Raw genomic sequence first — 10,832 nt, forward strand, 5'->3', positions numbered from 1 at the left:
AAGGAGCTGCCCCCCGGAGCTCCTCGGGGTGCGGGAGGGAAGGGGCTGCGCAGCCTCTGCTCCATCACCGCAGATCCCGGTCCCGGCCCCGACCCCGCCACAGAGGCCTGCGGAGGCAGCCGACGAGTGAGCAGGCGCGTGGGGGAATCTTCGGCCGCGGAAGTCGGGCTCTCGCCGCCCTCCGTGCATCCAGCGACCTGCTCTGCTAGGCGCTGAAGCACAGTGGCCTGCGACGTACACTGTAGTCGCTGACCTCGAATTGATCGACTCCGGGACTGTTTAGCGCTGGGAAGGGTGTGACTGCCTGGTGCAGACCTACAGTGTACGGATTGGGCAGTTGAGGCTGAGCTGGAGCCTGGCGAAGGGACCTCCCCACGGGCGCTCAGCTGGGCAGTGGAGAGCTGGGGCTGGGTTTCTGTGGCTCCTGGTCCTGACGCCTGTGTTCGGGCTGCCTCTCTGCATTCATGTACTCAGCTCTGTACACTGTCAACTCCAGGGGGCCGCATCATTTCTCTGGTAGACCGAGTACCTTACACACTGTAAATGTGGAGTAAAGTGCTCAGGAAGTAGTTACGGAATGAATAAGTGGTGCTACTATAAGTCACTATTCAGATTCTGTGTTAACTGACTATGTAAGATAAGCAGCTTGCCAAAGATAAAACAAGTAAATCACCTAGTGGATAACTACATTGTATTGGCAAATACTGTATTTACAAATTGAAACAAGTTTGATCATTTTACACTCAGTAGCAAAGATGTTGAAACTCCGTGTTTGAGCCCCAAGGAAATTGATACACTTTGTGTTTCTAATGTAGTTGTTATTAAAGAGCTATAAAGTTACAAAACTAGGAGCTTTGACACACTTCAATGCTTGAAGCTGCACTTCAGTAAAAGTTTGAACAAGCAGTAAAAATGTTCACAATAGTGCTGAGTGAGTTTGTGAAGGAACCAATCTTGGCTGTCTCTAGGTAGCCCTTAGTAAGATGGATAGATATCATATATATATATTTTTTTTTTTCTGATGTTTAGACCTTTTTAAAAAACGTGTTAGGTTATATAGTTGAGCAACATAAAAGCATACATGCACAAATACTTGTGGAAGGTTTTGGAATTATTATTTCATTAATTATAACAATCTAATTTGGGATTACCCAAGAAAATTAATGTTATCCCAGGCAAATGAAATCTGTATGTATATGTTTCTTTCGGCCTAAAACAGACTTATTTTCACACAAACCTTTTATAAAAGTTGCTCACACAGGTTTGGATTTTATTTCCACTTTGTCCACCTCTTTTCAGAGCTAAAATATACTGGAAGTTATGAAGAATGGGTAAAAGTGAAAAGGCTGTTTTATATTTCCTCAATCTTTCATATTGTAACTGTTTGATAAATTATTAGATGAATTGATTCTAACTTGCCCTTTCATCAATGAACAATCCAAATAAAACTCCGAAACTTCACTCATTTACGCTTCCTCACCTTGCAGGGTTGGGGTAGTTGGGGCAGGGTGGGAGAGTCTGGAATATGCCTTTATTTAAGGAAGTCACCTAGTATGATTTGTGATCGTATCTTCTAAAAGCAGGGTGGCCGTCCCCTTTGTTTTCCTTCCTGAAAGTACTTATATATACGGTAGTTCTTCATCTCCACATGCTCATGGTGAAGCATAGTGATTGAATCTGCTTACTTTTTGGGAAGATGGGACACAAGTTTGCAATAAAGCTGGTGCTAGTAGCACACTCCCCGCTACCTCCTTCTCAGTATGCAGGTTAGAGGCAGCAGCAGCTGTGGGTGTGAGAACAACATTTGTGTTCATTGGTTGTCTGTTGCTGCTGCTCCCAAGGGAGGTGCCTGAGTCCTGCACTCCTGGTATAGCTTCTACTTGTTCCGTTTGTTCTTCCCCTGCCTGTGGGAAGAAATTCATCATCTAGCCCAGTGGTTCTCAACCTTCCTAATGCCGGGACCCTTTTGTACAGTTCCTCATGTTGTGGTGACCCCCAACCATAAAGTTATTTTCGTTGCTACTTCATAACTGTAATTTTGCTACTGTTATGAATCGTAATGTAAATATCTGATATGCAGGATGTATTTTCATTGTTACAAATTGAACATAATTAAAGCATAGTGACTAATCACAAAAACAATATGTAATTATATATGTGTTTTTCCAATGGTCTTAGGCGACCTCTGTGAAAGGGTTGTTCGACTCCCCAAAGGGGTCGCGCCCCATAGGTTGAGAACCACTGGTCTAGCCACTTATTTTGGCCCCTAAACACAAGATTGCTTAGCACTTTTGTGGGTCTAATTACATATTAGCATTATCTTCTATAGAATTTTGGGAGGGAAGGGCAAGTCTGATTTCCCTTTGCCATAAGATATTCCAAGCCTCCCCACCTTGTGCCCTTGTACCCTCTCCCCAACCTCATTAAGGAGGTTACTTCACTGGCTTCTCCGTGCTTAGCCTCAGATACCATTCACCCTTCAGGACCTGTCAGCTGCCTATCCTGCTTCCCCTTTCTGTCATCCCATGAACTCTTCAACCATCTGATAGCTGATTAGTACAGAGCAATTACTTCCATATTAAACACAACATGTTAACACATTGCGTACTGCATAGAAATTTCTAAGACATATGCCAGGGACCGCACGTTTTTGGGCAAACTGCACGTTACTTAAATCATCATAATGCACTTTAGGTGTTGTTTTTCAATAATTATAACATTTTTATTTACAAAAACAAACAATTAAAGTTCCTAGTACTTTTTTAACGTATGGTACTGCGTAAAAGATTTTCCTCTATGAAGAGGGACCAAACAAAATTTACACAAGTATCTAGATTTGCTCCTTTTCCATGGGCGGCACAAACTATGCAGGCTCTCGTAGGAAATTTTTTCTTTCCACTCACTGGAATACAAGTAGGTTCATGCTGCTTCATATCACCTAACAACCTTTTGGGTGTACAAAGGCACGTGGGGCCACGTGTTCGGACCATAGGTTCAAGCTTACAACCACAGCCGTTGGCTATGATTGTGCTGGGAGGGCCTTAGAGGGGGTAAGAGATCAACCTAAAGACTTGTATGCATGCATACGAGCATAACCAATGGACACAAGACACTGCGGGGTAGGGGAGGCCAGGGGAAGGTCAAGGGGAGAAAAAAAAAAGGAGACATATATAATACTCTTTGTAATAGTTTAAGCAATAAAACAAAATTAACAGAAAAGAAAAAGCTAATAGACACACAAAAAAAACCAGTATGGTGATTACCAGAGGGAAAGGAAGATTAGGGAGGTAGAAGAGGGTAAAGGGAGGATAAATGGTGTTGGAAGGAAATTTGACTTGGGATAGTGAACACACAATACAATATACAGATGATGTGTCATAGAATTGTACAGCTGAAACATGTCATTTTATTAACGAATATCACCCCAGTGCATTCAATATTTAAAAAAACAACATGTTAACATAGTAGCTAGGCTCTGTGTTGACTGTTTTGAATTCCTTTCCCAATTTACCTTGTTTACCTGATGAAGGAGGAATTAGAGAAAAGAGTCCCCAAGATTAAGATTAAGTTTATATCATATAGTAAGTGGCAGAACTGATTGGGACCCTCCACAGCCCTTGCTCTTAATCCCTACATGATATTGCTCCCATGTATAACATGTATGAATTGACTTTAGGGGTTTATTATATTTCTAATATTAAGCTAATGCAAGGAGACTGTACAAATACTATTGATACCCATCTATATCTTAATGGAGATGCTTTATGAGGGTACAGACAATATAATAGACACATTCAAATTAAGACTTAGAAAGTTTTGCAGATAGGTCAAGGTGGGGGATAGAGTTAGAATGCAGGTATGGGAGCCGTAGGAAATTGTATCTAAATCTGATTTCAAAGGAGGAAATATGAAAATTTTACATTTTCTCTTTCTTGTCAATGTACATACGCCTCTCTCTGAGACTGATTTTCCTTTTCCTTCTACGTTACTTGAGTACTTGATTTGAATTTTACTTTGTATAAAAATGCATCAAAGACTTTTAGTTCTTTAGTAATTACATGAATACCAAGTTTTAATACAACTTTATCTTTTAAAAATATTTTAATTGATTTCAGAAAGGAAGGGAGAGGGAGAGAGATAAAAACATCAATGATGAGAAAGAATCATTGATCCGCTGCCTCCTTCATGCCCCCCACTGGGGATTGAACCTGCAACCCAGGCATGTGCCCTTGACCGGAATTGAACCTCGAACCCTTCAGTCCTCAGGCTGACACTTTATCCACTGAGCCACACCAGCTAGGGCTTAATATAACATTTTATAAGCCTAAGTAAATGTGTACATTATGTTAAGTGGGTTGAGAAATAACCCAAATTTTATTAAATAATTTTAAAGTTAGTTATTGACATTGAGAACTCAAAACATTTATCATGAAATAGTTTAGAAAACACTTTCAAGTCACTAATCTACCTCTGGAGGTATTGAGATTCTATTTTAAAAATTTACTGAAATATGAAACATTTTTGGCAATTTAATCATCTTGCTTCTTTCTTGTAGCTTCTTTCGCTGCACTTGCTACATAATAACAATGGGGTGTCTTGGAATTTGTTAACCTTCCCTTGCAAATCAAGCAGTCTCAACAAGATTTCTCTCTTAGGCTACAGTTATGTTTGGTTGCTGATGAGATTATTATTGTCAAAATGTACCTGGAAACGTTTTCTTATTGCTAAGGCCAAAATGAAAGTGGTCCTTTTTAAGTAGCACTGCTTATTTTTTATTTTTATTTTTTTTAGCACTGCTTATTTTTTTTTGTATTTACAAGATGCTCTTTAGCTATTGATTTTAGGGCATTAGATCATTACTTACTTGCCTGGCCTAATTTTCTTAGTTCAAAGAATGCACTTGGTGGAGTCTCACTTGTATATGGCTAAGATGTTGTATTTTTTTAGCTATCTATTTCTCATCTGGAAAATATACATGTGTGGTTTGTAGCTGAAACAAGATCTTAAAGAGTTGCTGAAAGCAGCCAAATGATTAACTTTTAAAAATATATCTCTCTCCTTACTAAATATGCTTGTTTATTTATTTTTTTACCAGAAACATTGAAAATAGAAATGGGTAATTTAAAATTTTTATATTGATGAACTGATCAGTTATTTGAAATTGTAATAACCGGCTGGACATCCCAGCCGTGGTCCTGCTGTGCCTTTGGCCAGGGCCTTACCAAAATGCCATTTCAAATAGAACATTCCATGGGAACCATGATGTTTACCTCTCACAAATTTGCTGGGGATAAAGGCTCTTTAACAAAGAAGGCTCAGAGAGTACTCGTGAGAAAGGAGTTCCCTGGGTTTTTGGAAAATCAAAAAGGCCATGAGGCTGTGGACAAAATAATGAAGGACTGGACCAGTGCTGAGACGGCAGAGTGGGCTTCCAGAGCCCCTCTTCACTTAACTGCTAGGCTGCCATCGTTGCAGGGACTATTTGTAGAATACAAGAAGCAGAAGAGAAAGAAGCAGGCAGCACTGAGCAGTTCTCTGCCCTGATGAGTTCTCCCAGTGGGTTGCTTAAGGAATCTCTGCTCCACAGCTTCCCCCTGTGTAAGGCTTTGATGATCAGATTGGAATCCTTAGGAAATCTACATATATAAAAGGCTAATATGCTAAGTGTCTGACCATTTGACCCTTCGACTGGTAGCTATGCCTCACACTGACCACCAGGGGGTAGATACTCAAAGCACAGGCATGGAAACATGTAAAAGACTGATGAATCTCAGAGGGAAGAGGGAGGTGGGGGGTTGGGAGGAGATTAACCAAACATCTTATATGCATACTAGAGGCCTGGTGCACAGATTCATGCACCGGTGGGGTCCCTCAGCCTGGCCTGTGGGGATCGGGCCAAACTGTCAGTCCACCATCCCCCGAGGGGTCCCAGATTGCGAGAGGGTTCAGGCCAGACGGAGGGACCCCACTGCTGCACGAATCCATGCACCGGGCCTCTAGAGTACAAATAAAATCCAACCCCCATTTGACAGGAGAAGGAAACGCCAATTAAAGCTAGAGAAGCTTTTGATTTTTATATTGCTTGTATCCTCTTGCCTCAATAAACACATTTGTTTTTTAGTTCCTAAAATGAAAAAATAAAATAATTATAATAGTCAACAACATATTTTTTTGCTGTTTAAACAATATTAGGAACCCTGCCTGGATAGCTCAGTTGATTAGAGCATCTTCCAATTCACCAAGGTTATGAGCTCAATCCCGATTCAGTGCAATGTAAGAATCAATCAATGAATGCATATATAAGTAGAACAGCAAATTGAAGTTTCCCTCCCTCCCTACCCCTCTCTCCATCTCTCCCCTTTCTCTCAATAAATACATATATTATTAGGAAAAGCATTCTTTCAAGCAGAGGAGTTGTATCACTAAGGGTTTTAATTAACCTGATTTCATGTTCAACTTCTTAACAAAGTCACCTTTTTTATGCATCATATATGTTACATTTATTTGTTCAGCATTTTAAAAACAATATTTACAACAATTATTCATGATTTAACCATAACCAGCAACAATCTTACAATTATTGCGGCTCAATAAATGATGGCAACAGATTTTCTGATTTTATTCCAATCTCCCTTTGCTGATTCTGGATGAACAATTTTATCAAGAAAGACTAGTGCTGCATGTAGCTATAGTGAGGATTATAGCCAATGAATAAAGAAGATGAAGATGAAAATATTTGATAATCAGCAATAATTGTCAAATTGATTTGCTAATTTGGACTTAAACATAAGTAAGTCAAGTTCCATTTAGGACGTTGCCAATTCTGAGTTTCATTATAAATGGAAACCATGTGGTGGCTTTTTGAAGCTTGTGCTCAGAAGTCACACAAGTAATTTGCCCTCTCATGTTATTAGCCAAAGGACCCTTGAGTCCGCAGGCCGACACTCTATCCGCTGAGCCAAAGAGGTTCAGCCGCATACTATTTTTGAGGATCGTCTACCTTGTAGCATGTATCATTTCTATGGCTTAATAACATTCCGTTGTAATGAAAGAGAAGAAGTAACAACTGACACCAAAGAAATACAAAGGATTGTAAGAGGTTATTATGAACAACTATATACCAACAAATTGGACAATTTGGAAGAAATAGGTAAACTTATAGAAAAACATAAAATTTTCCAAAACTGAATCAGAGAATCTGAATAGACAGATTACATCTAGTGAAACTGAAGCAGTAATAAAAAAAAGAAACTCCCAATAAGCCAAAGTCCTGGACTGGATGGCTTCACAGGTGAATTTTATTAAATATTCCAAGAGAAACTGACGCCTATCCTCAATTCCAAAAAGTTCAAGAAGAGGGAAGGCTCCCAACTTCATTTTACAAGGCCAGCATTAGCCTAATTCCAAAATCAGTAATGACACTAGAAAGAGAGAAAATTATAGGCCAGTATCTCTGATGAGCATAGATGCTAAAATCCTCAACAAAAGATTAGGCAGTTGGATCCAGCAATACATTAAAAAGATCATGCACCTTGATCAAGTGGGATTTATTCTGGGGATGAAAGGTTGGTACAGTGTCTACAAATCAATAAAAGTGACATACCACATAAACAAAATGAAGGATAAAATCCACATGATCATGACAATAGATGCAGAAAAGGCATTGCATTTGATAAAATCCAGCTCCCATGTATGACAAAAACTCTTAACAAAGTAGGCATAGAGGAAACATACGGCAAGGGAATAAAGGCCATATATGACAAACCCCCAGAAAACATTATACTCAATGGGCTAAAACTACCACCATTGTCCTTAAGATCAGCAGCAAGATAGGGATGTCCTCTTTCACCACTCTTGTTTAATATAGTACGGGAAGTCCAAGAGAACAATCAGGCAAGACATAAGAGGCATCCAAATGGAAAGGAAGAAGTAAAACTCATTATCTGTAGTTGACATGATACTGTATATAGAGAACCCTAAAGATTCCACCAAAAAGCTAAGAACTGATAAATGAATTCAGTAAAGTAGTAGGATACAAAATAAATAGGAAAAAAAACCAGTTGCATTTTTTACAGCAATAATGGATGCTCAAAAGGAAAACTAAGAAAACAATCCCATTCACAACTGCTTCAAAAAGCGTAAAATACCTACGAGTAAAATTAAGGATGTAAAAGACCAGTACTTGGGAAAAATTATAAGACAGTGAAGAAAGAAACTGATGAAGATACAAATAATGTGGAAGCATATACCACGTGTTCATGGATAGGAAGAATTAACATCATCATATTGTCCATACCACCCAAAGCAATCTACAGAGTCAACACAATCAAGATAACAAGACTAGAAAAAATATTCCAAAAACTTATGTGGAATCAAAAAGACCCCGAATAGACAGTGACCTTGAGAAAGAAGAACAAAGTTGGAGGAATTATGTTATCTGATATCAAACTATACTACAAGGCCATAGTCATCAAAACAGCATGCTACTGCTCAGCTGGTGTTGCTCAATGGTTGAGCATCAGCCCATGAACCAGGAGGTCATTGTTCGATTCCTGGTTGGGGCACATGCCCAGGTTATGGGCTCCATACTCAGTAGACGGTGTGCAGAAGGCAGCTGATCAGTGCTTCTCTCTCATGATTGATGTTTCTATCTCTCCCTCTTCCTTCCTCTCTCTGAAATCAATAAAAACATATAAAGAATATCTTAAGCCAGCATGGTACTGGCATTAAAAAAAAAAAAGACATGTAGATCAATGGCACAGAATAGAGAGCCCTAAAATAAACCCATTCCTTTATGGTCAATATTTGACAAAGGAGTAAGAACAAAGAATGGGGTAAAGATAGTTTATTCAACAAATGGTGTTAGAAAAATTGTACAGATACGTGCAAAAAATTGAGACAAGACATTGTACCACCTGTTAAACTTTTCCACTGTGACTGAACCCTTTACATTCTTACACAATACACAAGAATAAATTAAAAATGGATTAGACTTAAATGTTAGACTCAAAATCATAAAATTCCTAGAAAACATAGGCAGTAATATCTGATATTTCTTATAGCAATAATTTTTTCTGATATGCCTTCTTGGACAAAGAAAACAAAAGAAAAAAAATGAAGAAATGGGAGTACATGAAACTAAAATGTTTTTGCACAGCAAAGGAAACCATAAAGAAAATGAAAAGACAGTGCACTGAATGGGAGAACATATTCACCAATACACCTGGTAAGGTGTTAACATTCAAATTTTTTAAAAATATATATTTTTTTATTGATTTTTTACAGAGAGGAAGGGAGAGGGACAGAGAATCAGAAACATCAATCAGCTGCCTCCCGCACACCCCCCACTGGGGATGTGCCCACAACCACGGTACATGCCCTTGACTGGAATCGAACCTGGGACCCTTCAGTCCGCAGGCCGATGCTCTATCCACTGAGCCAACAGCTAGGGCCTCACTGTAGTTTTGATTTGCATTTCCCTAATGACTAATAATGATGGGCTTGCTGGCCATTTGTATAACTATGGAGAAATGTGTATGTCCTTTATTCATCTTTTAATTGGGTTGTCTTTTTGTTGTTGAGTTGTAAAAGTTCATTATGTGTGCTCGTTTCTAGACCCTTATTAAATATGTGAATATCAATCCTATTCTTTTTGTCGCTCACGCTTTTGATGCCATATCTGAGAATCCATTGCCAAATACAAGGTCAGGAAGATTTATTTCTATCTTTTTATTTTTAATTTCTTTATTGATTAACCTATTACATATTGTTATTTCTGTCTTTTTAAGAGCTCTTTTAGTTTTTAGCTCTGCCACTTCGATGTATGATACATTTTGAGTTAATTTTTTTATATATTGTATGAACAGGGGTCCAACTTCATTCTTTTACATGTAGAAATGGAGTTATTTTAGAACCATTTGTTGTTCTTTCCCCATTGAGTGTTCTTGGCCCCCTTGTTGAAAATTAATTGGTCATAGATAGGGGTTTATTTCTTGACTTTCAATTCTATTTTATTGGTCTGTATGTCTTTCCTTATGCCAACACCACACTGTCTTGATTGTTGTTGCTTTATAATAGGGAAGTGTGAGTCCTTCTGTTTTGTTCTTTTTTTTTTTTTTTTTTTTTTGTGTGTCTTACTTATTTATTTGTTTTTTTTTTTTTCATTGTCATAATTTTATTATTTTTTTATTTTTTATTTTTCTTTTTTTTCCACTTTACCTTTTTAATTACTACATTTTTTAACCAGTATTATTGCTATCCTTTTACCATTTTTTCAAGTGTCATTTTATTTTTTTATTTTTTTTATTTTTCTTTATTTTATTTTGGGATTAGTGTTCTACGCTCTACTTTCATCGTTCCTTTAGCATCATTTCTCTCTATCTCACATTTACCCTTAAGCCAAAACTCTCTTCCTCACTTTTCCCCTTTTGTTGTCCTGTTTCTCTTACCCTATTCCTGCTTTGGATTTTCCCTATTCCTTCTGTTTACCTCCTGTCAAAATTCCACCCTACTTATATATCCTATTTCCAATCCACTGCTCTAAATCTTTATACACCTATCCCTTATCTTTTTTCACTATCCAAAATTTTTTCCCCTCTTCTTTTATCTTTCTATTGTTTTGTTGCTATTTGTTAGATTTTGAGTATATTGTTTTTTGCTTTTGTATTGTTTTGTGTTTTTTTTTAAAGGCTGGTTGTGAGGTTGTTTTTCTTTTTCTTTTTATTTTTTTTTCTGCTGGCTTTTCCCCTTCCTCCCCCCCCTCCCGCCCCAGTTATTTTTGTGCTTCTGTTTTCCCTTGACTCTCTTGATATTATTGGTTGTTTATTGTTTTC

Source organism: Myotis davidii, unplaced genomic scaffold (assembly GCF_000327345.1).
Source record: "Myotis davidii unplaced genomic scaffold, ASM32734v1 scaffold1226, whole genome shotgun sequence".
In the NCBI taxonomy this organism is placed as follows: Eukaryota; Metazoa; Chordata; class Mammalia; order Chiroptera; family Vespertilionidae; genus Myotis; species Myotis davidii.